The sequence below is a fragment of the Equus asinus genome, chromosome 25 (genome assembly GCF_041296235.1).
Source record: "Equus asinus isolate D_3611 breed Donkey chromosome 25, EquAss-T2T_v2, whole genome shotgun sequence".
Taxonomy (NCBI): Eukaryota; Metazoa; Chordata; class Mammalia; order Perissodactyla; family Equidae; genus Equus; species Equus asinus.
In genome coordinates this window covers 13,948,286-13,975,064 of record NC_091814.1, presented here as the reverse complement: position 1 = coordinate 13,975,064, position 26,779 = coordinate 13,948,286, and the positions used below count along the sequence as shown (strand labels likewise).

Genomic DNA, 26,779 nt, shown 5'->3' with positions numbered 1-26,779 from the left:
CGCCGTAGGGACCCGGACCCGGGGTCGCCAGCCCGGGTGGGCCGGGTCACGTGGGCCCCGCCGGGCTGCAGAGCGCCGGGGGCGGGGCGGCGAGGGGCAGCGGGAGGCCATTTTGGGGGCGTAGTGGCCGCCCGTGACCGCCCCCGCCCGGGCCCCGGCTCCCGCCCCGCGAGCCGCCCGCCGGAGCATCTTCTCGCCTGAGCAGGTAAATAGCTCTGGCCTCCGGTGTTCTCAACGTGAATCTCGGTCCAGACCCCTTTCTGCCCTTCACCAACCTCCGCATAAACCAAATTACTCTTCCGTCACTTTCTGCAGAAAACATCTCTCCGGTCCCCCGACGTCAGAGCCTCCTCCACCTCGGGTCGTCTCCTTTTCCCCAGCCTGAGCCAGAACCCCAATCTAGGATTCTCTGTCCCCTGGCCTCCACTGGTATGTTTTTCTCTGTAGTGTGTATCACCTTCCAATTAGATAATTCAATTTTAAAAATCATATTCATCGTTTGTCTCTCGTTCTACGATAAGCTCCACCAGGGCAAGGATCTCTTGTTTTGTTCGCTGCTTTATCCCAAACGCCTACAACGGATGGCAGAGTAGGCGCTTAATAATATTTGTTGAAGGAATGGGAACGGGGGAAGTAAGGTTATATTGAATAGGAATAACCCTCATTCTAAGTGAAAGGGGACTCAACTCCAGATTGTAAATCTACTTTAGCCTTTCAAGAAGTGGGGAAATTGATCCCAGTCCCCAGAAGAGTGATGTCCGGGTGCTAAGCAAACTACAGGCACTCTGCTAATTCACTAGCTGTGGTTAAACAGCTTGCAAGCTGGCTTCCTAGATTTTAACCATTAAGATATGTAAAAAGGAGATTTGACTGAGCTTGCGTTACTGGGCTCTGGATATTGTTCTCATTTATTCAACAGATATTTATCATGTACCTATTTAGGGTTGAAGAGGAATCTTAAATGGAGCTGACAGTCTGCTGCGTCGCAGAAGCTCGTTTGCTTCCCCTCCCCCATCCTTGGGAAGCTAGGTGTGGGTCCTGGAGGATAAAGTCCACCTACCAGTTCCTTAGCTAGGCTGCAAAGTCTCAGCATTCCAAGGGAACCTTTATATACAGATTAGAGTCATCAAACCGGCCCTTGCCCTGGGGAGGAACAGCAAAAAAGGTGTGGGGCTGGCTCCGAAGAGGAAGGTCCCTCCAGGACCACATTGTCTCCAGACCACTGGAGAGGTTTTTTAAAGAGTTGGTTTTTTGTTTTTTGTTTTTGAAATGTGAGATTGAATTGACCCAGATATTGGAAAAGTGGAAACAACTAAACTCTCCTGGGTAACAGCTTAATAATTAGGATACTTAGTGTATTTGTAGTAAATACTGAGTTAGGGTAGTAAAAGAGACACCCCACCCCAGCACTGTCAACACAGATTACAAGGAAAAACCCAGAGGCCTCTGAGTCACCATCTTTGTCATCTGTTCCTGAAGGAAGCACTCAGACTCAGAGGGACACCATCATCAGGCGCTGGTGGCAAAGGTGACAGACGCTGAGGCCTTTTTCCAGAGTTTGTTACCTAATCAAAGTGGGTTCAACTCCAGGCGAGTTAAATCAGACTCTCCACCAGAAGTAGTTTCTTACAAAGTAAAGTATATTTGTGGCAAATAGGAGACCATGGGAATCATTTCCACAGTCGTGGTGTCCCTGAACAAAGGGGAGCGGGGACTTTTTATTTCAGATGGGGAGTGAATATTCAAAAGGGAGCGGTGGGTATTCACTTGCACAGGCTCAGTTGGAAAACCTGCTTCCACATACACTGCAGGTTATGGGAGCAAGGCCTAAGCTCCTCCTGGAGAGATCTTAGCATTAAAAATAGGGCAAAGGTCATAGACCTAGCTTTTGTGGTGAGGTTTGGCCTGGTTCAGGGTGGTTGGTGATTGCATCTCCTTAACATAACAAAAGGAGAAAAACAAGTTGGAAAAACAGTTAAATGCTTCCAAAGCCACCCTTGAGTTCTTTGGGGCAACTATTCAGTGACATTTGTTGTCCCTCTCCTTAAGAAATGTTACAGTTTGGCAAAATTGTTTATAAATATGGCAAAGGTAGAAAATTAGAGCAAATATAATATCCAGAAAGAAGAAATAAATTACATTGGTATATATTCAAGAGGATAATTTTGCTTTTGTGAAATGGTGTAAAAGAGAAAGTTCTAGGTAAATTGGAAAAGGTTTCATCAAAGAAGTGAACTTGGAGCCGAATTCCTGTCCCACAATTCTTTTGTGTGTGTGTGTGTGTCTGTGAGGATGGTTGGTCCTGAGCTAACATCTGCTGCCAATTCTCCTGTTTTTGCTTGAGGAGGATTGTCCCTGACCTAACACCTGTGCCATTCTTCTTCTATTTTGTATGTGGGACACCACCACAGCATGGCTTGATGAGTGGTGAGCAGGTCTGCACCTGGGATCCCAACCCAGGAACCACAGGCCACTGAAGAGGAGCTCACGAACTTCACCACCATCCACCAGGCCAGCCCCACCGCAGTTCTTTCCTCACTTCTTTCCTGAGTTCCCCCAGACTATCACCACTACCACTAACAACTCTACTGAAATCATTTTCTCAAAGATCACATGTTAATCTGTGACCAGTTCCTAAATGAAGCAGCAGGGAAGGATACCCAGGAAGAGAAATTAAAGGTAAATAACTGAAAGGAGGTGATGCACCCCATTGGCTGAGACTGAAAGGAAAGGAGACAGAAAAAAAAGGCTTGGGGAAGACCTAGAAGAGGAAGAATATAATAAATTAACTTTGGAACTTACTGTCTTGGAGAAGTAGATGGGACATCCACACACACACACACACACACACAAAGTCTAGCAAACAACTGGAAAGGAAGCTTAGAAGAGAAGTTAGGGGTAGAAACAAACCTAAGAATTATCCTCATAGATGCAAAAGTTTGCAAAGAGGACCAAAGAACAAACCTTGAGTGGGGAAAACCCAAAAATCAGTGATGGAATAGTCAGAGAAGTAGGTGAAAAAGTCCCAGGAAGACAGGTGTTCAAGGAGGAGCAGAGACTGGAATTTGGCATTTAGAAGTTTTGGTTGATCTTCCAAATGTCCATTTCAGTAGAGTGGCAGACCCTCAGCTCAGACTGCAATAAGAGAAGTGTATCAGAAAAGAGGAGAGAGTGTACCTTGACTTAAGGAAAAGGAAGGTGAAAGAAAAGAGAAGTTTCATGTTCATTTTGTTTTTAGGAAGAAGAGACTTGGTTATACTTTGGGAGTAAGCCAAAAGAGTAAGCAAGATTCAATAAATAAAGGAGAGAGAGAACAGTGAAAGCCTGGACCTAGAGGAAAAGTCCGTGTTCTATAACTTGAGTTGGAAGACCAGCTAGGAAGGAGTTGGAAGTTGAGGGAGTTGAGTCGGATAACTTGCGTTCACCAGGTTGCTGCAGCTGCTAAAGAGAAGAGTAATTCTGAGGGCCAGAGACTTTGTGAACAAGTTTTGGAACTGCCGGAATTACCTCCAAGCCTAAGGAGGGATATGATAAGTGCCAAATGAATGGCAAAAGTGAAAAGCTACCACCAAGTCTCCCTGTCAACTAGAATAGGGTGGTATCTAATCTGGGCCTTGGAAAACAGGTAGATGAAGTGGGTGGAGGGATGGGGTCAAGAAAATGTGCAAAGGCCTCAGGGCAGGAAAGCGTGTTGTTTGTTGTGGGAACTGAAAGGAGATCCCACAGGCTGAGCACAGGGACAGGGGAGTAGTGGGAAATAAGACTGGACTGCTAGACTCTGGGACAGATGATGTAAGGCCTTGAATATTAGGATGAGGAATGTGGGCTTTATTGGTACATAATGGAGAACTTGAAGGTTTTTAAGCAAGAAAGTGGCAGTACTTTCCAGAAGGTTGATCTAGGTCAGTATGATAAAGGCAGTGGCAAGGCTTGTTTGAGGTGGGCCCTATACTGAAGTGGTGCCAAAGGGAGGGGAAAGAAGAGGATCACCCACCCTGATGTCCTTTTAGCACATTACTCATCATTTCTTTCTCAAGCTTTGTTTGCAAATAGTTTGCTCTTCAACAGCAATCATAACATGTAATTAAACGAACACTTGAGGCTTTTCTTGGTTGAATAAAATTTCTATTTATGGGTATTATTAGGGGCGATAATAAGAAATGGTCACTTTATATACTCACTTGATATAGTCTTCCAACTTTTGGGTTCAGCATCTCCAAGAGTCCTCAAAAGATGTTTCATTCTTTCTGACCCATGTCCTTCACTCTTTCCACAGAGATTTTATGAGTGGACATCACTGAGGCAGAGCACTGAGTTAGGAGTCAAGAGACCTGTATTCTAATTTTACTTCTGGGAAAGCTGTAATTCTAGCCAAGTCTCCTAAAATCTCTGGGACTCAGTTTCCTCTGAGATATTAAAAAGATGATCCCAGATTCCATAATTATATTATTTCCTTTGAGCTTCTTGGGGAAAAAAGTCATGTTCTCTCTTTCAGCTCCTCCTTTTATCATGGGCTGGGAACATGAGTAAGTGTAACCATATCTGATACATAACAGGGTGACTGTTTGGGACAAAGAATTCCAAGCAACCTTTTCAGACTAATCAGAGTCACTCCCTGACAAGGGAAAGACTCATCTGGAAGCTCATCAAGTCGCCCTGCACCTCTAACCCCTTTATCATCCCAGCTGCCCCACCTCTAATACTCTTGAGCAACTAAATTCCAGTATGTTCAAAGTCTCCAGTATACATTCAAGAGTATCATTTAAAAGAAGAAAAGAGCAAGAAGGTTACATATTTTCAATTCTGATGGAAACGAAAAGGAGCAGATTCCTTCTGCATAATCTTTTTTTTTTCTGAGTTGGTAAAATGCCATTCTGAGGAGAAAGCCAGCTTTCCTTCGCACACCCAAACAACAGCTGATTCCACCTCCCGTCTCACTTTCCTTTCCTCATCAGTGAAGGAGGCAGAAGCTTGGCAACTTAAACCTGTACACACATTCCTGAAGCCCCAGTTTCTCTCACAATCCGTGGTGACAAAGAGTTTCAGCAGAGTCCCACTCATTGCTTGATTTGCTTAGATTCTTTATCCGAATTTTTAGAAAGATAAGAAATAATAAGTAATAATAATAAGAAGAAAGAATCTGCCATTCAACTACCAGAGTGCAGTTAGCTGTCAGCCTGCAACTACATTACCTTTGGGATCCATTACCGTGTCAGAGCTAAGGCCCCATTCTACCTGAGCAGCCCCTAGCCCTTGACTAGGCACAGTGTGGGTATTAGGGCCTGGCCATTTCTGGCCACTATTGGACTCCTGTAGGACACTCTTTTCTCTGGAGCTTTCCATTGGGTTGACATTGGATTGGAAGGATCTGCATCATGGCTTGAGGTTTTCCTGGCCCAATTTTGCTTCCTACATCCTTTCCTTTCGCAGATACCAAATCTGCATCAAAGGCTTTCCCTGCCTATTCCTGCCTCCTTCCCCTTTATCTTTCCCAGTTATTGCCACCCGATAAACCTCTTGCACTCCTAATTCTGTCTCAGCATCTGCTTCCCAGACCACCTGAGCTGACTCAGTTGGTTCCAGGAGTGGTCTGAAAAAACAAGCAGTAACATGGGGTTTGGGAACTGCATTACTCACCACCTGGCTGACAATAAGCACCCCTCCTGGATAGTACGTGGGTGCAGATAGTCTCTGGGACAAGATGGTGGCCCAGTTGCTAAAATTTTCACTGATGGTGAAGTGGAAAAATGTTCCTATAAGGCAACAATTCAGGCATGGGACTAGGCGGAGGGATGCAGTGAATGCAGGGACAGTGGAATTGGCTGACCGTTATTAAGTTGCGTTGAGCCCTGCCAAAAGATAATGAAAAGCTGAGAGCAGTTACCAAACATTGAAAATTAATGGTGAAGGCCAGAGAGCCTCTTTGATGGGTTACAAAGAGGCCCTTATCTACAGCAGTGGGAGAGCAAAAAAAGCTGAAGACCAAACTCAGGACTTAATAGAGTTCCAGGACGCAGATCTGTGATCAAGGTCAGGGCCCTGGTCGGGAAAACCTGGCACTCTGACACATGGAATGGAGATGTCTAGGTGGTGTCCCCAAAGATTTTGGCTTGCTATGCTCTTTTGAACTCTCAGAGCCTTAAGAGGGGGCCCACCTCTCCCTATTAAGAGCTAGCACTCCCTCCATGTGGGAAGACACTGCAGACGCCTCTTCCCCTCAGAATTTGTCTCCACCTTCTTTTCTGACTGCCAGGATCTTAATTAGGGTTAAGTTACAGTGTAGTCCAGTGACAACATGCTGGTTCTGATGAGGGAAGAAAGGGACTATACCCCGATGTAGCTGCAAAAACTAACTGATATGTAAAGGTAAGAGTTGGGGAGTATCTATGGGATTGGATTTTGATGGTGCTTAATCAAGGGGCTGAAATACAAGACTGGATGAGGGACAGTTTATTGACTAGGGCCCACTCTCTCAGGATAGAATTTAACTTCCTGGTTAAGACCTGCCCCCCCCCCCCCACCGTGGCTCCTAGAAACATGGAGGAAGTGACGACCTTTGCTGAGTGAAGTTCAACTGCCTGAATTTGCCATGGCAATTGGAGGAAGAAAGGATTAAATGGCTCGGTGAAGTACGCATGCTAGAGGCAATTATAAGAGGCCAGAGGCCCTACCCAAGTATGTTTCATAGAAGGTCTAGAGGAATTTCGTTTACCACGGCCATCAGGAATGTGCTGGTGAGAGGGGTACCAGCATCACTAAGAAGCTCAGTGGCTACTTTCTTCTGCAAGCGAGAGCTGACAAGAGGAGCTGCTGTCAAAGCTTGGCTCCGTTATAGCAATGGAGATAATGGGGCCCCAAAGCAATAGAAGCAAAGTGGCAGCACTTAACTGCCAGAAGCCTGGGGGTTACAATTATCCTAATGACTAGCAAGGTCAGAGTATTGCCCAGGGGGCTTGACACAAAGATTTGTGTAGATGGGTAATAGAACACGGCGTCCTTAGGGGCAAAATAGATGGGCAGTCAAAATAAGAGTATTGCTGAATATATGTAATCAAAAGAAAGCAAAAAGAGATGAACAGGAACCTAAGGATGGAGGCCCCAGTAAAAAGCATGATCCCTTATCTAGTTCCCCAGCCTGACTCAGTTTTCAGACCCAAAATTCAATGATTAAAGGGTGGCCAGGTCTCCAGGACTGGCAAGACAATGGTAAGTATATATTGTAATAATTCCCAAGTCCTTCCAAAAAGTGACTTATGACTATTTATTCAGGTGACTGTAAATAGAAAAGAGAAAACCCAGGCATTTGAGGACTGTTGAACACAGGATCTGAGTTAATAATGATACCTGGAAACCCAAGGCGTCATCCTCACCCACCTGTTGGAGTGGGAGTTTACCAGGGCCAGGTAATAAATAGAGTCCTAGCCAAAGTCCAGCTTCCAGTGGATCTATCCGATCTAGTCAGAAGCAATCTGGACTCTTTGGACTCCTGCAGAACACCTCTTTGACCCATTATGTGCTGATCCGTCAGGATGAGCAAGGATAGCTAGCATACTAGAAGTCTTGTGCTCCAGAGTATGAAGATAATCCCTACAAAGATTCAGGAGCCTCCCACATCAGTAAAGTTTTTAGGAGTCCAGTGTTTAAGAGACATGCTGGGACATCCCTTCCAAAGTAAAAGACACATTGCTGCATCTTCCATCCCTTACCACAAAGAAGGAATCACAGTACCTGGGCCTCTTCAGGTTGTGAAGGCAATACTTTCCACACTAGGAACACTGCTCTGGCTCACATGCTAGGTGACACAAAAGATTGCTGGCTGTAAGTGGGGCCTGGAGCAGGAAAGGAAGAGCCCCACTGTCTTAGTCAGCTCGTGCTGCTGTAACAAAATACCACAAACTGGGGAGCTTATAGACAACAAACATTTTTCTCTCAGTTCTGGAGGGTTGGAAGTCCAGGATCGTGGCACCAGTAGATTTGGTGTCTGGTATGGGCTTCCTAGTTCACAGATGGCTGTCTTTTCATTGTGTCCTCACGTGGCAGAAGGTGGGGAGGGATCTCCCTTGGGCCTCTTTTAATAAGGACACTAATCCCCTTCATGAGGCTCTGCCCTCATGACCTAATCATGTCCCAAAGGCTCCACCTCCAAACATCATCACGTTGGGCATTAGAATTTCCACATATGAATTTTGGAGAGACAGAAACATTCAGACCATAGAACTCACTTACATCACTCTCAGTGACCCACCGGGGACTTTGTGCTTCCTGTTCCTGCGACTCTGGGCTCTGCAGAGTTCAAAGTTCTAATCCCCAAAGGGGCATACTCTTTCCACAAAGATCACATTGAATTACATGCTGTGGCTGCCACCTTGGCACTTTGGACTCCTTGTATACAGGGGGAAGCAGGCAAGAATAGAAACATGGTCACTGGTAATGGACCCTGATCAGGGAGGAGGTAGGATTGCTATTACACAGTTAAGGCAGGGAGGAATATGTGTGGTGACCCACCTGGGCACCTGTTGGTACTCCCTTGCCTAGTTGTAACCATGAATGGGCAAATGCAGCAACCTTAACCTGAGAAAGGGCCTCAAACCCCTCAGGAATTAGGGTTTGGGCTGCACCACCAGGTAAGCCACTGAGACCAGTAGAGGTGATGGCTGAGGGCAAGCAGGATTTAGAGCAGAGAAAGGAAACAATGAGTACCAGTTGTAGCCCTGAGACTAGCTGCAGCAATGGGGGCTGTACTTTCTTCCACTAACCTCCCTCTGAGTTTCTCCTCAGGAAGAGAGGTTCATGGAACCCTTGCCAAATATGTTTGTAGAAGTGAATCCACATGATGCAAGGGGTGGACTGTAGCAGCCATGGAGGTGCCCCCCCCTTGAATTCTCTTCAAGAAAGTACTTTCTGTTCAGCTGCCAGGAGTGCAGTGATCACACAGCTTCTGGCTGCAGCACCTTCAGGATTCACTAGTACATTCATGTTGAGACCACGCTCTTCCCAGGCAGGCCCCAGCCAATGACTGAACATGAAGTGGCTGCTAGGACCTGGCCATTTCTGCTCAGCATGGGTCTCCTCTAACTGGTAATTAGGAAATCCTAATGAGGCTCTCCTCATTAGGCTGGCTGAGACTTGGTCAGATCTGCATCATAACTTGAGGCTCTCCTTGCCCAGTTCTGCTTCCTCTCTCTTTATCTTTCACAGGCATTACCCCCAATAAACTTCTTACGCTCCTAACTTTGTTTCAGCATCCGTTTCCCAAAGGACCCAGACCAATGCACCCAGGCAATAAAATAATGTTAAACAGAGAAATGAAAACTACATATAAAATGTGTGTACACACACACACACACACACACACACACTACAATTACAAAGATTTTTTTAAATGTGTATTTATGTAGCTGAGACCTGGAAGAAGACACAGAAAAATAAAACTGGTTGATCTATTAGAGTAAAAGAATTGTGAATGAATTTTTTTTACCTGTCCTTTATCATTGACATGAAATTGTTTATTCATTACACAAAAATAAAGAGAAAATAAGGATATTGATTCTGAATCTACTTTCTGCCTCTTAAAAGCTATGGGACTTTGGCAACTGAGTTTTAGTTTCCTTGTCTGTAAAATAAGAATAATAATTGTGAAAATAAAATGAGATTAAGACTATGAATTCGTTTTGCTATTGTGTAACACTATAAAGTTAAAAATATTATTTTGGTGCAGCAAAGTTTGCACATTCCGCTTCTCGGCGGCCCGGGGTTCGCTGGTTCGGATTCCGGGTGTGGACATGGCACCACTTGGCAAAAGCCATGCTGTGGTGGGTGTCCTACGTATAAAGTAGAGGAAGATGGGCATGGATGTTAGCTCAGGGCCAGTCTTCCTCAGCAAAAAGAGGAGGATTGGCAGTAGTTAGCTCAGGGCTAGTCTTCCCCAAAGAAAAACAAAATTTTTATTATGGCCTGGGGTCCCTGATGTGAGGAAGTTGGTCAATCAACAAATGTTTATGGAGCATCTGTTATGAGTCAGGTACTGTTTGTATTATTTTCTATGGCTGCTAGAATGAACTGCCACACATTTAGTGGTTTAAAACAACACAAATTTATGCTGTTACAATTCTGGAGGTCAGAAATCCTAAAATCAAGTCAGCAGGCTGCATTCCTTCCGGAGGCTCTAGGAGAGAATGTGTTTTCCTGCTTTTTCCAGCTTCTGGAAGCTGTCTGTGTTCCTTGGCTCATGACCCCTTCCTCCATCTTTAAAGTTAACAGCACAACATCTTCAAATTTCTTTCCCACTTTCTGACGACTGCTTCTGTTGTCACATTCGCTTCTTGGACTCTGATCATCTTTCCTCTCTCTTATGAGGACCCTTGTGATTACATTGGGCCCACCTGGATAATCCAGTATATCTTTTCCATCTCACAACCCTTAATTTAATCACATCTGCGAAAGGTCATGTGAGGTAACATACTCAGGGGTTCTTAACTTTAGGAGGTGCCATCTTTGGGAAGCCATTATTCTGCATTACTGTGGTGATACAGTGACGAATACAGGAGGTAAGATCTCTGCTCCCATGGAGATTCTATTCTAATGTAGGAGAGACAGAAAATAAACAGGTAAATTCATCAAGAAGATGCTGATAAGTGCTATGAAGACAATTTTAAAAGGGCATCATGATGGTGACTAGATATGAAGAGTGGTAAGGGAAGTCCCTCTGAGGAGGTGGCTTTTGAGCCAAAGCCTGAAGGCAGTTGCTAGCACCCTTGGTTCCATTCTCCCTGGAGAACTTGGGAGATTTTTGGTAAATGTGGGGCCTGTTAGTTCAGGCAGTAAGTTGATTTTTAGTGTCCCCACTTTTTTTTTTAAAGATTGGCACCAGCGCTAATATCTGTTGCCAATTTTCTTTTTGTTTTTTCTTCTCCCCAAAGCCCCTTGGTACATAGTTGTATATTCTAGTTGTGAGTGCCTCTGGTTGTGCTATGTGGGACGCCACCTTGGCATGGCCTGATGAGCAGTGCCATGTCCCTGCCCAGGATCCGAACCAGCGAATCCCTGGGCCGCTGAAGCGGAGTGCACAGACTTAACCACTTGGCCATGGGGCGGGCCCACCTTCCCCACTTTTAAGGAGCTCTATTAAGCAGACCAGTTCCAACTCACAAAGCAAATATTGATTTGCTACCCCCACCCCCGGGATTTTAGTCTCTAGCCTTTCTGAATTTCAAGTCAAGATCAAGAACCAACTTAGTCTCTTTAGGATTAAGAACAGCACCCAGCACTGTTTCATGCAGGTTGCCCGGTATAGAAGCCCTAAAGGCGGCAATGCAATTGCAGAGACCAAATTAGGAGTAATTCAAATCCTTGTTCACTTAAATTTAATTCCTTTGGAAATAACTTCCAAATCATCTTCAGAAAAGTTTAAAGTGGATTGAGGGGGCTGGCCTGGTTGCCCAGCAGTTAAGTTTGCACGTTCCACTTTGGCAGCCCAGGGTTCGCAGGTTCAGATCCTGGGTGTGGACCTATGCACCACTTGTCAAGCCATGCTGTGGCAGGTGTACCACATATAAAGTAAAGGAAGATGGGCACAGATGTTAGCTCAGGGGCAGTCTTCCTCAGCAAAAAAGAGGATTGGCAGCAGATGTTAGCTCAGGGCTAATATTCCTTAAAAAAAAAAAGTGGATTGGCCTCAGCAAGGGTCTCATTCATTGCTGAGTCCTGGGGGCAGGGAAAGCAGGCCCTGGATCCAACATTTGGTGGGTTGGACTCAACTTCTGTAGTGCATCAGGAGGACAAAGAAATGGGACCCTGGGACCAGCAGAATGGCAGAGCAACTGGCTTCCTTGGAAAAGCCATATTTCTCTCCAGGCTGTCAAAGGGAGGGTTTTCTATAGATTGAAGTAGACAAGGAGAGTGTGGTCTGAAGGAGAGGGTCAGCCAGCTAAAAGAGAAATTATGAAAAGTTTACAGAAAAAAGAGAACATTCTCACTGCAGCAAGCCAAAGACTTCCTCCTCTTCAGCTGTCTCTCCACGACAGGGAGTGGCTAGTTTCTCCTGGTGTGTGGCTGGGAATCCTACAGTGACACTCTTTGTATCTTGTCTCCTTGGGTTGTTCCAAAATAATTATGTTACTTTATTTCAAAATGACCTTCTCTTTGACTGTAAAAATAAATAAGATAAATTTACATATGCAAGTAGGCATATGTAAATTAAATGTCCAAACTCTGTGATTATAAAAGTTTTGCATATAAGATTCTTTTTTTCCTTTTTCTAAACAGCTTTATTGGGGTATAATTGACATACCATAAACTGCACAAGCATAGATATACAATTTGATAGTTTATGTATATATGTCTGTGAAATCTGTACCACAATCAAGATAGTGAACCTATCCATCCACCAGAAATTGGAGGTAGGGATAGGGGTGGGGCTGGATATGTTGTCCCCAGGTTTTAACCTCTTGTTATCAGCTCACAAATTTGTACTCTGAGTAATGAGACAAGACGAATCATTCATAAAAATTTTTTCCTACAAAAGTGGGCAGAAAGAAAAACAACTTCCCACCCACTTGGCAAGTGATCAGTAGTTCATTAGCTTAAATCATGTCACTGCACTGTCAGTTCCCTTTCTTCATTGTGCACAGGACTCAGCTGGAATGCAAAGGGCTGGGAAAAGTGCCCAGCTGGTGTCCCAGGCCAGCTCTTGGCTGTCCTGTGTGGGAGCAGGAGGGGATTTCTGCCCTCAGTTTTCTGACAGGCCTGCCCTCCTGCAGTCCATCCTCACTGGATTCCAGATCATTCAGCCCAGGGCTTCAAGCATGAGTTTCTTCTCTACTGCTAGCTCCTCAATCTTACCTATGGTCTAAGAGGAAGAGATAACTATTTATCCCACATTCTAAAGCCAGCCTCTCCTCCTGGTGTCTAGACTTAATAGTTCCTGCTCTTCACCACTATTCAGCAATAATTTTTGAATACCTACCAGGTGCCAGGCACTGTTCTAGGCTCCTGGAATATGACAGAAGTCAAAACAGACAGAAATCCCTGCCTTCATAAGCTTACATCTTAGTGATCGGGGAAACTAAACGCTAGAACCTAACTTCCACCAATCTTTCTCTCCTCTCTGTAATTTTCAATAATTCCCTTTCTGAATTACTTTCCTTCTGCCCTCAAAGATGTATAGGGGAACATTATCCTCATCCTTTTGCCACTTGTAGCTGCTCTCCTATTTCTTTCCTTTCTATTCGTGATGGCCTAAGTCAAGCAGTTTATAGCTCATGGTTCCAAGCCCTCTTGTCCAACCTCCTGTGCAGTTGAGCTCAGAAACTGAAGACCTTTTCTCAGTCCTCCCTCTAGTGACTGTCTCTCGTTCCTCTGCTTCCTGGCTTTGCACACTCTTTCCTCCTTGGGTTTCTACGCCACTGCTCTATGATCTTCTGCAGCTCCAGCGCTTTCCCTGTCTCCTTCACAGGTACTTCTTCCTCTGTCCCCTAACTGTGGACAAGCTTCTTTCCTCTGCCCTCTACTCTTCTTCACTCTCATGCCCTCTACTACCATCTCCAAAGGAGACCACTCTCGGATCTCAGTTTTAAACACTGACCTTTCATCAGTGTACCAAATCTGTACTTCTGACTTTCTCCTGGACTTCTGCACTTGTGCATCTCACCTTCCCTCAGGACACATACAAACCAGGTTTATTAACTTCTCTGGTACACTAACTCTCCTTCCCACCTTCCCCGTCTCTATAATCACTCCTCAATCCCTCCACTATCAGAAGGAGCAACTCCTTACTTAGAATTATACTAGAGACTGGCTACCCTGATTAAGGGGAAAAGTTTAATCAATCAATCAATCAATCAAGTTTTTGGGAACATGTGGTGGGAATCCCAACCTCTAGCAAAGAAGACTAGAAAGCAGTCTTTGACTTGAAAGGAAGACTTACCAGTCTGAGGGCAAAGAAGGGATGTGCAGGCCACTTGAGTGGATGTCGGGGAAGGGGAGGGTGCCGGAGAGCCTCAGAGGGGCGGGGCTGGATGCAGGAGGGAGAGCGGGATAGGGATCCAGAGTCAGCTCTTTGCTGATTGTGCCCCCTGGGCGTGGCTCGTTCAGATAGGGTTTTGCTCCCATTAGTCAGTGAATTGCTATAGGTTGATAATGATGAAAAAGAGAAAACTCAACTGTCACAGCCAAGAGGAGCCTAAGAAGACATTACAAATAAATATTGTTAGGTATCCTGGATGAGATCCTGGAACAGAAAAAGGATAGGAGACAAGAAACTGAAGAAATCTGAATAAAGTATAGACTTTAACTAATATTAACGTATCAATATTGGCTCATTAATTGTGATAAATGTAGCATACTAACGTAAGATGTTAATAATAGGGAAAACTGAGTGTAGGGTATATGAGAACCCTCTGTACTTACTATCTTTGCAGCCTTTCTGTAAATCTGAAACTATTCCTAAATCATTTATTAAAAAAATAAAAGCAATAAGCTCTAACGAATTCTTGATTTTGAAACTTTGGCTCTCTAAGCTCATGGAAAAGGACCTGTCACGGGGAGGATCCCTCCTGGAGGAGCCTGGTAAGGGTGCTATTATTGTTCCCCAAACCCAGAAACACTGGTGTTCCCTTCGATGTCTTCCTCTCCCAGGTTTTCTGTAGCTAAGCTGTCATCAAATGCTGTTGATTGAAATTTAAAATATCTCTCATCTAGAAGTTTCCGTGTGTAACATTGAAAGCTTTGTTTCTGTATAGGAAAAAAAAAGCTGCAAATAAAATCAAAAAGGGAAAAAGAAAAATGACTGATAAACATATAGAAAAAATGTTCAACTTAACATTGAACATCGAAAATTGAAAAAGCTTACATATTGAAAATCAGTATAAGCTTTTTAGAGAGCAACAAGGCAATAATAATCATTATTTGAAATGCAAATGTCCTCTGACTTAGCAGCAGTTCTGCCAGTGTAGTGCATGAATATAATGTCAAGATACGCCAAAGTGTGTGTGTTTGTTTGTGTGTGTGTAACAAGGATGGTTTTTTCTGCGTAATTTCTAAAAGCAAACATCCATAAACAAAGTAATGTCCATCAGTAGAAAACTTGACAAGTAAATTGATACATCTATACTACAGATGTTAAAGGGAAGAAAGTAAATTTGTATATGTCAATATGAACAGTTCTCCAAAGATAGAATACCGAGTTTTCAAAAAAGGAACATAAAAGGAAGAAAGAAAATTTAGAATATGATCTCATTATGAAATTAAATATACATACACACACATACATCCAGGACCAGCTACATAATTTGTAGCCCAGTGCAATGATGTGGAGCCCTTGTTCAAAAGTTAAGAATTTCAAGACAGTAACCACAGCAGAGCATGAAACCAAGCCTGGGGCTCTTCCGAATGCAGGCTCTGTGCCACTGCGCAGGTCATACAGCCACTAAAGTGGTCCTCTCTCTATACACAGTTCATCCTCATTATTTGCAGATTTTATATTTGTCAGTTTGCCTACTTGCTAAAGTTTATTTGAAAGGCCACAATCAATACTTGTAATGCTTTCGTGGTCATCCACAGATATGCAAAAAATTTGAGTTACAGGACAGGTGTGTTCCCAGCTGAGGTTGAACAAGGCAATGCTCTGCCTTCTTTTTTTTTTTTTTTTTCCTTCTTCTTCTTCTCCCCAAAGCCCCCCAGTACATAGTTGTGTATTCTAGTTGTAGGTCCTTCTGGTTGTGCAGCTCTGCTTCTTGTTTCAGTTCTCATCCTGTAAACAAGTGTCTTATTCCTGGTCTGTTTAGTGCCATGTTTTTTGCTGTCTTTTGTGCTTTCTGTTGGTAATTTCACTGTTTAAAGTTTCCCCCCAACTGTAGCACTGAAGTGCTGTCTTGTGTTCCCAAGTGCAAACAGGCTGTGATGGGCCTCGCAGAGAAAATGGGTGTTGGATAAGCTTCCTTCGGGCATGCCTTATAGTGCTGTTTGTCATGAGTTCAATGTTAATGAATCAACTATATATATTAAATAAGTTGTCTTTAAACAAAAAACTCATAAAACAAGCGTATTTATTCATTAGTTGAAAATGTTATGATCAGAGGCTTGCAAGAACTTAATTTCCCCTGAATTTCCTATATTTCCCCCGGAAGCAATGGTTTGGTAATTGCTAATTCAGTGTTGGAGGCAACTTGGTAGAACATAACTACCGTGAAAAACAAAGTCAACTGCTCATATATAGGCTTATATATAGGTAAATATACTTATTCAGAATACACAAGAAGCCTTTAGGAGTGGTTACCTTTGTAAAGCCAGACTAGGGGTGTGGAAGAGAAGGGAGATTTTTGTTTTTCACTTTATACCTTTATGTACTCTTCATTTTTTTAAAACTCTAAGCATATTTTATTTTTATGTTCTGAAAATAAATTTAAAACTGTATGCCTCACAAATTCCCCTCATCTTCTCCATGTCTAGTGTGACACTAAATTAAGTCTCCACCACCTCAAGCCAGAATTATTATAACTACCTCCTAACTGCCCTTCCTTTTGCTAATCTTTTCTCTTCTCCAATCTTTCTGGAAAACCACTGGCAGATGACTCTTCCAAAAACACCACTTTCATGATGTCATTTCCCTCTGAAAAGTTTCAATAACTCTCCACTGCCTATTACAGCCAGTCTAGCTTTCAGAGTCTTGTATAATCAGATCTCAACCTTACTTCTCCTTATTCCCCAATTCCTACTCTACTCTGACTATCTCTTCTCACTCCCCACCTTGTCTGCCCCCATACCACTCCAGTTTATGCCTCCATACATTTGCCTGGATCTGGGCACACCTCTGTGTCTTCCCAAATCCTGCCCATTATTTAGTTTCACAGCTTTAGTAAAACCCTTCTGAATTTCTTTTTTCCTATGATTTTTCCCATTTCTGAATTCTTGTGGAGCTAATCCATACACTGAATGTTTCTTTTATATGTTATCTATAAATCTCTATTTGTCCATATTTATTTATTTTAAAAACACGGAATCACTTATTATATGCCAAGACGCTACTCTAAGTACTTTACAAATATTACCTCATTTAATCTTCCTGATGATCTTATGAGGTAGGTAGTATTATCACCCCTATTTTAAGCATGGAAACTGAAGCACAGGGAAGTTAAATAAGTTGCCCAAGGTCACACAGTAAGTAGCAGAGCCGGAATTCACACCCAGACAGTCTGACTCTAGAGTCATGCTCTTAACCATATACAATTCTGCCTGCTGATTGCTCAGCTGGGTGAGTTATATGATGAGTTCCTTGCGGGCAGAGACTATATCTTCCATTTCTTCTCTTGAGAGCCCCATATCATGCCTAAGCAAGTCTTATCAGCTGCCTGAAGTTTTCTGGGCCTCATTTTTATGGGATGTTGACACTCCTAGCTCTGGGAATGGACTTGGGACTGGGAAGTTAGCTCCTTCCTCCTCCTTGAATAATCCATCTTTCTCCCATAGATGGGCTGAGCTAAGCCCTTTGTTGACTTTAGATCTCTACTTCTGGCTTCCTCCTCACTCCCTGCCAAGAGCTCACAGTGAGTCGTGTGGCCACAAGAGGGCGAGATGGATGTCGGCTCCATCAGGAAGACTCACTGCGTCACACAAGAGCAAAAGGCAGATTTCTTTCATCCATCCCGCCTCTGGCCCCTCCACCATGAGCCTACCCACATTGAGTCCTTCAGGGATGCCTCGGGGAAATGCCTAGTTTTAAGATTCATACAGGCCTGCGTTTGAATCTTGGCTCTACCACTTACTAACTGTGTCAGCTTAAGCAGGTTACTGAAGCTTTCTGAGCTACAGTCAGGCCTCTGAATACGATTATGTTATTGCTAATTCAGTAGCGGCTAACAGTGAGCACTTAACTATATGCTAAGCGCAGTTCTAAGTACTTTTCATATATCAACTTGTCTGTGAGGGGGTGCAATTATTGTCTTCATTTAACAGATGAGGGAATTGAGGCACGTAGAGGTGAGGTAGCTTTCCCAATGACACAAAGTTGTCTAGGAGTAATCTGGCCAACCTTTACAGCAGTATCCTGAAGATACAAAGAAGTAATATGCGTAAAATATCTGACATATGAAGGCACTCTGTGACTATCTCCTTTGTATCAGTTAGGATTAGGTTTGGCTACATAAAACAGAAAATCTAAGTAAGAGTGATTTAAAGAAACTAAAACTTTATTTCTATCTTATATGGAAGAAGTTCAAAATAGGCAAGATAGGAGTGGTAGGGTGGCTCCATTCCACTAGGGACTGAGGCTCCTTCTAGATCTCTGCTTTGCTATCCTTTGCTCACGGCTTCCATCCTTAAGGTAGCCTCCTGGTAGCAGGATTTGCAGCTGCAGGTACCACATCCATATTCTAGGCAGCAGGAATGAGGATGAGGCAAAGGTAAAAGAGGAGACCTCTCGGCTGTCAGCCCCCTTTACAGAGCTTTCAAAGAAACCCCATCCAAACGTTCCCACCTACAGCTCATTGCCTGCCAATCTACAGTGGAGTCTAAGAGATATAGTTTTTCAGCTAGGCACATTGCCACTCTCAATCATGTAAGGGCTCTGTTAGTAAGGACGCATAAAAGATTGGATATTGAACAGGCAACTAGAGGTCCCTTCTCTAAGCATTGAGATGTCACACCCCATGCTAGACACCTCCTTTTCAGAGTCTTCTCATTTAACAGTCTTTCTGAGATCTAACTTTAGTTTTTTCTGTTTTTGTGTCAACTTCTTGTCCTGTCTTCCTCAAACCCTTTATTTTTGGACAGGGGACAGACAAGAAAGAGAGTCTTCATCCTCGGATGGTCCAAAAGTTGAAAACCATTCTTTCATTTACTTGACAAATATTAACTGAGTACCACTTAAGATACACTTAAGATATGTATACTGCTAGGTCTTATAGTCTAAGGGGGAGAAACACATTTTTTAGGAAGGTAGCTATTCTTTACCAGTTATGATTCTCATGGAGGAAGAGGTGCTTCACTAAGCTGAGGAGAATCAAGGGAGGTTTCACAGATGAAGTAACATTAAACCCAGAGCCAAAGGACTGGGGGGAGTAGGCCCAGCAAGGATACACAAGCCCAAGGCAAGGAGGCATGATAGTCCATGGAGTGTGCCGGGAATAACAAGGAGGTCTGTAAGACTGGGCGCAGAGCACCCAGGGCACAGCGCCGGGAGATGAGGCCTAAGAGGTAGGAAGGGATTGGAATGTGAATGGCCTTATGGGATTTTTATGACAAGTTTAACTCAAGCCTGTAAGTGATGAGGAACTATTGAAGAGTAACATGGTGAGATTCACATGTTAGATGGAGGTGAGGAGTGTGAGGCTAGAGGTAGGGACCTCTGTTAGGAGGCAATTTTGATAGTTTAAGAAATGATAGGGGCTGGCCCAGTGGCACAATGGTTAAGTTTGCACATTCCGCTTTGGCGGCCCAGGGCTTGCCAGTCTGGATCCCAGGTGTGGATATGGTACCACTTGTCAAGCCATGCTGTGGCAGGCGTCCCACATATAAAGTAGAGGAACATGGGCACGGATGTTAGCTCAGGGCCAGTCTTCCTCAACAAAAAGAGGGGGATTGGCAGCAGATGTTAGCTCAGGGCTAATATTCCTCAAAAAAAAAAAAAAAAAAGATGTAGTAAAGCATGGTGGGAAGACTGGAAAGAAAAGTTAGAGTGTGAGAGAAATGAGCACAGTAAAGAGAGACCCCATTTCTCCTTCTGTCCTTAGCAACCAAATCCTTCTGGATTATAACTAATGCCAGTGGCTGGCAATGGTCTCCAGGCTGGATGAAAGTAGGATGGATATACCTCCCCTCGCTCGACTTCATCCTGGGAACTTAGTTCTTTTCCATTTCAAACTGTAGGCTGCATTTTTGGGTGTGCGAGCTAAGTGTGCAGGAGGCGTCTAGTGTTCACTGTGGGCAGATTTTTGGAACTCCTCTCCCTGGTCTAACAGGTGAATCTAACAAGCAAACCGCACAGGCTTTCAGTGAGTACAATAATAATCTGTGCTGTGCTGTGGAGCAGCCGTGCAGGCCGTCTTCAGCCTGTGTCAAGGTGACCTTGCAACCCCACACCTCATGACCGAAGATGCCAGCTGGACAGACCCACAACAGGAAAAGATAAAGGGCTACCTGGCTCTCACATTTCCCAGCTGCATTTCTTAGAGATTGAGGAAATAATTAACAACTCTGGTCCTTGCCTCCCTCCACACATAGATAACGTCAGCATCTCTGAATTTGTTTGATATATAACCAAGAAATTCTTGTTTATCTTACCTTCAATGTGTAACCTAGAGAAAAGACCAGATGTATTTTATCCCTTTTTTTGAACTCTAGTTGTAAGGGTTTTTTTCTTTTCTTCTTCCCTGCATGTGCACTGCTCTGTGAAGGAGATATAAGCTGCCTTACACTCACACCCCTTGGAGCAGTTCCATCAGAACGCTCTGTTGAACTATTTTCCCAGGGTTCAAACTCCTCATGCTGATTATTGAATAAACTCCTTCACTAATATCACTTAGACTCTTGATTTCACTTGACATCATGAACATCCATGTTCTCCTCTGTTTTTTTTTTGCATACAGCTAGACCATATTTTCCGCCTCCTCTATGCTTAGATGTGACCATGAGACTAAGTTCTAGCCGAAAGAATATGAAGGGCAGTAATGTACACTTCTCAAAGTAGTGCTTCTCAAACTGTATGTGGCACAAGACAAGTTTTTTCTTTCTAATCTACTGTGGACTAAAACTTTTGTAAAATACATTACAGGTGAGTCAGTGAAAAACAGGAGACATAGATTAAGCCCCAATTTTGATTAAATTCAGCAGACATAAAATTACTCTACCAAAATTACTATAAAACTTTCTAAAGGCTTACTTTTCATTTCTGTACTTATTTTGTCATGCGCTAGTAACAAACTGTTTGCAAACTGACACTGGTTATTGGAGCAGACTTTAGAGGATGCACCCTACTTTTAGGCCTATAAAAACCTCCCAGGTGTGCTCCTCCATGCCCTTTGCAGGCCTTCATTAACCTGGCTTCCTGAACGGCTGCGTCAAGGGGGGCTGCTCTGCTACCCAAGAAGCAAGAAATAAACTTCTATTGTACTTGAGCCATTTTCTGTATTCTTTTTTTCTGAGGAATATTAGCCCTGAGCTAACATCTGCTGCCAATCCTCCTCTTTTTGTTGAGGAAAACTGGCCCTGAGCTAACATCCATGCCCATCTGCCTCTACTTTGTATGTGGGATGCCTGCCACAGCATGGCTTGACAAGTGGTGCGTGGGTCCACACCCGGGATCCAAACCCCATCTGCCTCTACTTTGTATGTGGGATGCCTGCCACAGCATGGCTTGACAAGTGGTGCGTGGGTCCACACCCGGGATCCAAACCGGCGAACCCTGGGCCTCCAAAGTGGAATGTGCGAACTTAACAGCTGAGCCACTGGGCCAGCCCTCCCATTTTCCTTATTTGGATCTATTTGTTTTAGCAAGTAGTCTGTCCTAACTAACACAACATGCTTCTATTTCTTTCATAAGAGTAACTCTGTTCAGAAAGAAATTCCCAGTAAATCTTTGTAGTGAGAAGTTCAGAACAGCTTTTGGAATGGAATATGGTACACAGGGGCTGGATGTTCATGGTGCAGTGGTCCAAGGGAGGAAAAATGTATCAGGTTGTGGAGGTACCTTAATACTAAAGTATTTCTATAGCTGGTCTTCACTCTGCAGGATCTCATTTCAGGATAAAATTCCATTTGGGAAAAAGTTGAGGGTTTCTCTTAGGTTTAAATATTAAACTAGTTTGGTAGAAAGAGGTAGATGGAGCTGCCTTGTATTTAGTATCTATGTAATAAATGCTTGCTGATTCTGAATCTGAATGCCCAAGCCTTTTTTGGGGCAGGTCCTCCCTCAGGCCAGACGTGGGATGATGGGGGTCTTTTCTACACAGAAACATCTTTTCTAGGATAAGATCCTCCCTCATTTGTTTTGTGCTGGTGCTTGCTATGTCTTGACAGCAGGAAGTTCTTGAATTCTAACTTCCTTTTTTCCTTCTGTAGTTGCAGGATTTCTCTTTGCTCTCAAGGGAGGTAGAAAGTGTTGGCGACTGGCAGAATTGTCTGTGTCGTAGACATAAACAGAGAGATGAGTACACAGACAGTCGTATATCCACTTTCTCAGAAGTAGAAGGGAACAGCCCACATGCCTGGGTTGGCAAGCAAAAGAACTGGTCCTGCAAAGAAAATGTGCATAGTTAAGGAAACTGCCAGCTCTCGGCACCCTGAAGGTTTATTTAATTAGGTATTTTGTTTATTGATTGACCTTCACAGACACTGAATAATGAGACACTTGCCTCACTGCCCTACTGCCAGGAGGCAGCAGCAATCTACCTGAGAGGCACAGGTGTGGGCAGGAGCCTGGGTCCTTCTTCTGGCTTGTTTCAAATCACTGGATGATCTTATGTAAGTAGCTGCACCATTTTCTCCTCTACAAAATGTGAAAGGGGATTGTTTTCTTCCCAGGAGACGATAATACATATTTTTCTACAGAAGCTCTGTAATCTACAAGAAAATCTAATTGAAGACCATGCTGAAATAAAAAACATCTTAATTTAATCCTGATACAAGGTCAAATTCTTCTGATTTTCACATGAAGAACTTGAACCACAGAAGTAAATAACTATAGCACAAAATTTTAAACCTGTTTAAATTCTGTATTGTAATAAGCTAAAGCGGGCAGGAGAGAAAGTAAAGAAAGAAGAAAATTGAAAGAAAGTGGAAGGCATGAAAGAAAAAAGAAATTCAGATGCTAAAAGACTTGTAGGTGATAAGAGGAAGGAGCGGGTGAGGGACAGATTGAAAAAAGATCCAAAGAGGGAAGAGAGAGGCGGAAACAAGAGAGTGAGAGGGAGACGTGGGGAGAACCAAACTTAGTGAGCAGCTCTCTTGTGCCAGGTGCTTGCCGTCCATCTTTTCACATTCGTTCAACATGCATTCATCGTGTATTTAAGGTTTCAAGCAGGGGAGAGACATGATCAGATGTGTGTTTTTGAAAGATCACTCTAGCTGCAGAGAGGACCATGGGTGGATGCAGGTAGGCAATTTTGGAGGCTGTTGTGGACATCAAGGAGAGAGATGATGCTGGCTTGGGTTAGAGTGGTGGCAGGAAGGATGCAGAAATGCAGAGAGTTATGGGACTTTTAGGAGGAAGAACTGAAGGAACTAAGCCCTTTTTATATGTTCTCATTGTACCTTATACTTCTCTCATCATAGCGTGTATTACATTTTCTTGAAATTCCCTGTTTACTCATCTGTATTTCCCTCTAGACCTGGGCTGCCCACTGTGGTATGTGGCTTTTAAGTATCTGAAATGTGGCTGGTGCAATGTGAGATGTGCTCTAAATGTAAAATACACACCAAATTAGAAAAACTTAATTCAAAACAAAGAACACAAAGTATTCATTAATCATTTCTATATGGGCTACATATTAAAATGATTACTTTAGGTATCTTTGGTAAAATAAAATATATTATTAAAATTAATTTTATTGATTTCTTAAAATTTTTTTTATTGAGATAACATTGGTTTATAACATTATATAAATTTCAGGTGTACATCATTATATTTTGACTTCTGTGTAGACTACATCACGTTCACCACCCAAAGACTGATTACTATCCATCACCACACACATATGCCCTGTCACCTCTTTCACCCTTCTCCCTCCCCACTTCCCCTCTGGGTAGCACTGCTCTAATCTCTGTATCTATGTGTTTGCTTGTTGTTGTTGTTCTTGTTTTTATCTTCTACTTATGAGTGAGATCATACAGTATTTGACTTTCTCCATCTGGCTTATTTCACTTAGCATAATACCCTCAAGGTCCATCTATGTTGTCACAAATGGCAAGATTTCATCTTTTTTATTTGAGTAATATTCCACTGTGTATATATACCACATCTTCTTTATCCGTTCATCCCTTAATGGGTACTTAGGTTGTTTCCACGTCTTGGCTGTTTCAAGTAATGCTGCAATGAACATAGAGGTGTGTACATCTTTACACATTCATGTTTTTCTGTTCTTTGGATAAATAACCATCAGTGGAATAGGTGGATCATATGGTAGTTCTATTCTTAATTTTTTGAGGAGTCTCCGTACTGTTTTCTATAGCGGTTGCAGTTTACTTTCCCACTAGCAGTGTGTGGGTGTTCCCTTTTCTCTACATTCTCTCCAACACTTATTTTTTGTCTTGTTAATTATAACCATTCTGATGGGTGTGAGGTGATATGTCATTGTAGTTTTGATTTGCATTTCCCTAATAATTAGTGATGTTGGACATCTTTTCATGTGCCTGTTGGTCATCTGTATATCTTCTTTGGAAAAATGTCTGTTCAGATCTTTTGCCCATTTTTCGGTTGGGTTGTTTTTTTCTTTGTTGTTGAGATGCATAAGTTCTTTACGTATTTTGGATATTAACCCCATATCAGATATATGGTGTGCAAATATCTTCTCCCAATTGTTAGGTGTCTTTTTGTTTGTTCGTGGTTTCCTTTGCTGTGCAGAAGCTTTTGAGTTTGATGTAATCCCATTTGTTTATTTTTCCTTTTGTTTCCCTTGCCTGGTCAGACATGTTCTTTGAAAATATGCTAAGACCGATGTCAAAGAGCATGCTGCCTATTTTCTTCTAGAAGTTTTATGGTTTCAGGTCTTACATTCAAGTCTTTAATCCATTTTGAGTTAATTTTTGTGCATGGCGAAAGATAATGGTCTACTTTCATTCTTTTGCATGTGGCTGTCCAGTTTTCCCAACACCATTTATTGAAGAGAGTTTCCGTTCTCCATTGTATGTTCTTGGCTCCCTTGTTAAAAATTAGCTGTCCATAGATGTCTCATAGCATGACTTGAGAGTGGTGCATAGGTCTGCACCCAGGATCTGAACCGGGGAACTCTGGTCCACCAAAGCGGAGCACACAAACTTAACTGCTACACCACCAGGCTGGCCCCTAGCTCTGTTCTTTTTTCTTAGGGTTCCTTTGGCTATTTAGGGTCTTTTGTTGATCCATAGAGATTTTAGGATTCTTTGTTCAATTTCTGTGAAAAATGTCGTTGGAACTTTCATAGGGGTTGCATTGAATCTGTAGACTGCTTTAGGAAGCATGGCCACATTAACTATGTTAATTCTTCCAATCCATGAACATGGAATATCTTTCCATTTCTTTTTGTATTCTTCAGTTTCTTTCAACAATGTTTTACAGTTTTCAGTGTATAGGTCTTTCACCTCTTTGGTTAAATTTATTCCTAGTTGTTTTATTCTTTTTGTTACAACTGCAAATGGGATTGTATTCTTAATGTGGCTACTAGAAAATTTTAAATTACATATGTGGTTCAAATTACATTCCTATTGAAGAGCACTGTTATAGACTATATGAATTGAGGTATCTCCAAGACCTAGCATTTAATAAATATGCGTTGAATGAATAAATAAATTATATTCAGCAGAGCACATTCAATTTCTAACTACATATATGCATTAGTGATGAAGGCTTTTGGGTTCAAGGGTGGCTGACATTGTTGACAACGTTCACTTCACTGTTGGCTGAAAAACAATGTACTTTCTAAACCAGCCAGACCCAAACATTGCCCAGAATTTGGCCAAAAATTTTAGAATACCTCTGTAATTCATCTACTTGTCTCAAAAATTCCAGAGATATTTGTCTCCTCATGGACATAGTTCACTTTCAGCTCAGTCAGTTGCTCTGGAAACTGAATAGCACAGATATGGCTCAATAACTGAGGACTGTCTTAGGGTGTGGATTCTAAAAGCAATAACTAAAACATGAAACGTAATACCTACACATCAAAACCTGTGAAGCTCTTCTGAAGTTGTGACCTCATTTTCACCAAACGGTTTAGCACCTTGCCAAAGTCTGTGCTTCTATTGAGCTCAGGTGCTTGGGCAAAAGGAAATGAGGGTGGCGCTCAGCTGATTCCGTTGTCACAGCCAGTTGGAGTCGAACACGTGCATGTCTTTGAACACATCAGCCCTGCTCTCGTTTCATTCCCCTGCAGCTTTACACGCACTGTGCTCAGCTTTCACATCACGTCAATCAGAAAGAACAATTTTATGAGCCAGTAGGGGTCTGTCATATTGTATCTCTCAGTACCCTTTTAATTAATTCACTAAAGTCTTTAAGCTAAGGAAACAGCTCAGTAAATCTCTTCAACAAGTTTCCACCGCTTAGCAGTCTGACAGCATTAAAATAAACTAGATCTCCCTGTTCTGCTTTAAACTTTTCCAAACATACTAAAAGCTGAATATGGCTAAGGGCAGAAACACAAAGAAAATTCAGTCTTAATTCCTTCATCGACTCATGGGACTTGCAGAGCTCCCAGCCCACACTCTCCTAATGAATGATGTAATGGAAGCTGGAGCCCACTAATGGCTTTTGACATGAATAACTTGAATAATATGTAGAAACCTTTTTTCCCCTGAACTGTGTCAAGTGAGCTTAGCTTTTCCATATTTAAACAAACTTCTCAAGTTCCATACTGATAAGAGGTTAGGCCCCACTCGTTAATTAGGCATACTGTTTCCCCCTGAAAATTTAAGTGGTCCAAATTCCAACGTCAAGAGAGCCTATATCAAGTAAAAGGGCTGCAGGATGGACACCTCCACACTAAGCTTCATCGATGAAATGAAGTCATTGCTCTAGAGGGCCCCCATCCTGCTCTTTTCCCTATGTGTATAGATTGTGATGCAGCATGTTCATTCATTCAACCAATACATATTG

The 26,779-nt window shown here is 42.9% G+C and overlaps 1 long non-coding RNA gene across 5 annotated transcripts in view; it reads left to right on the top strand.

The window, feature by feature from the left end:
• Positions 1-50: 50 nt before the first annotated feature.
• The window catches only part of LOC106848382 (uncharacterized), a 30,751-nt gene continuing 4,022 nt past the window's right edge, over positions 51-26,779 (top strand). For 2 of the 5 annotated variants that reach the window (XR_011498060.1, XR_006520170.2), the window contains exons 1-3: positions 68-205; positions 316-429; positions 22,321-22,452. This is a non-coding gene — a long non-coding RNA (uncharacterized lncRNA). Of the gene's footprint in view, positions 206-315; positions 430-942; positions 2,120-2,411; positions 2,680-3,238; positions 4,107-22,320; positions 22,453-26,779 lie in introns of those variants that run through there. The other 3 variants (XR_001402425.3, XR_011498059.1, XR_011498061.1) reach the window with 3 other exon arrangements.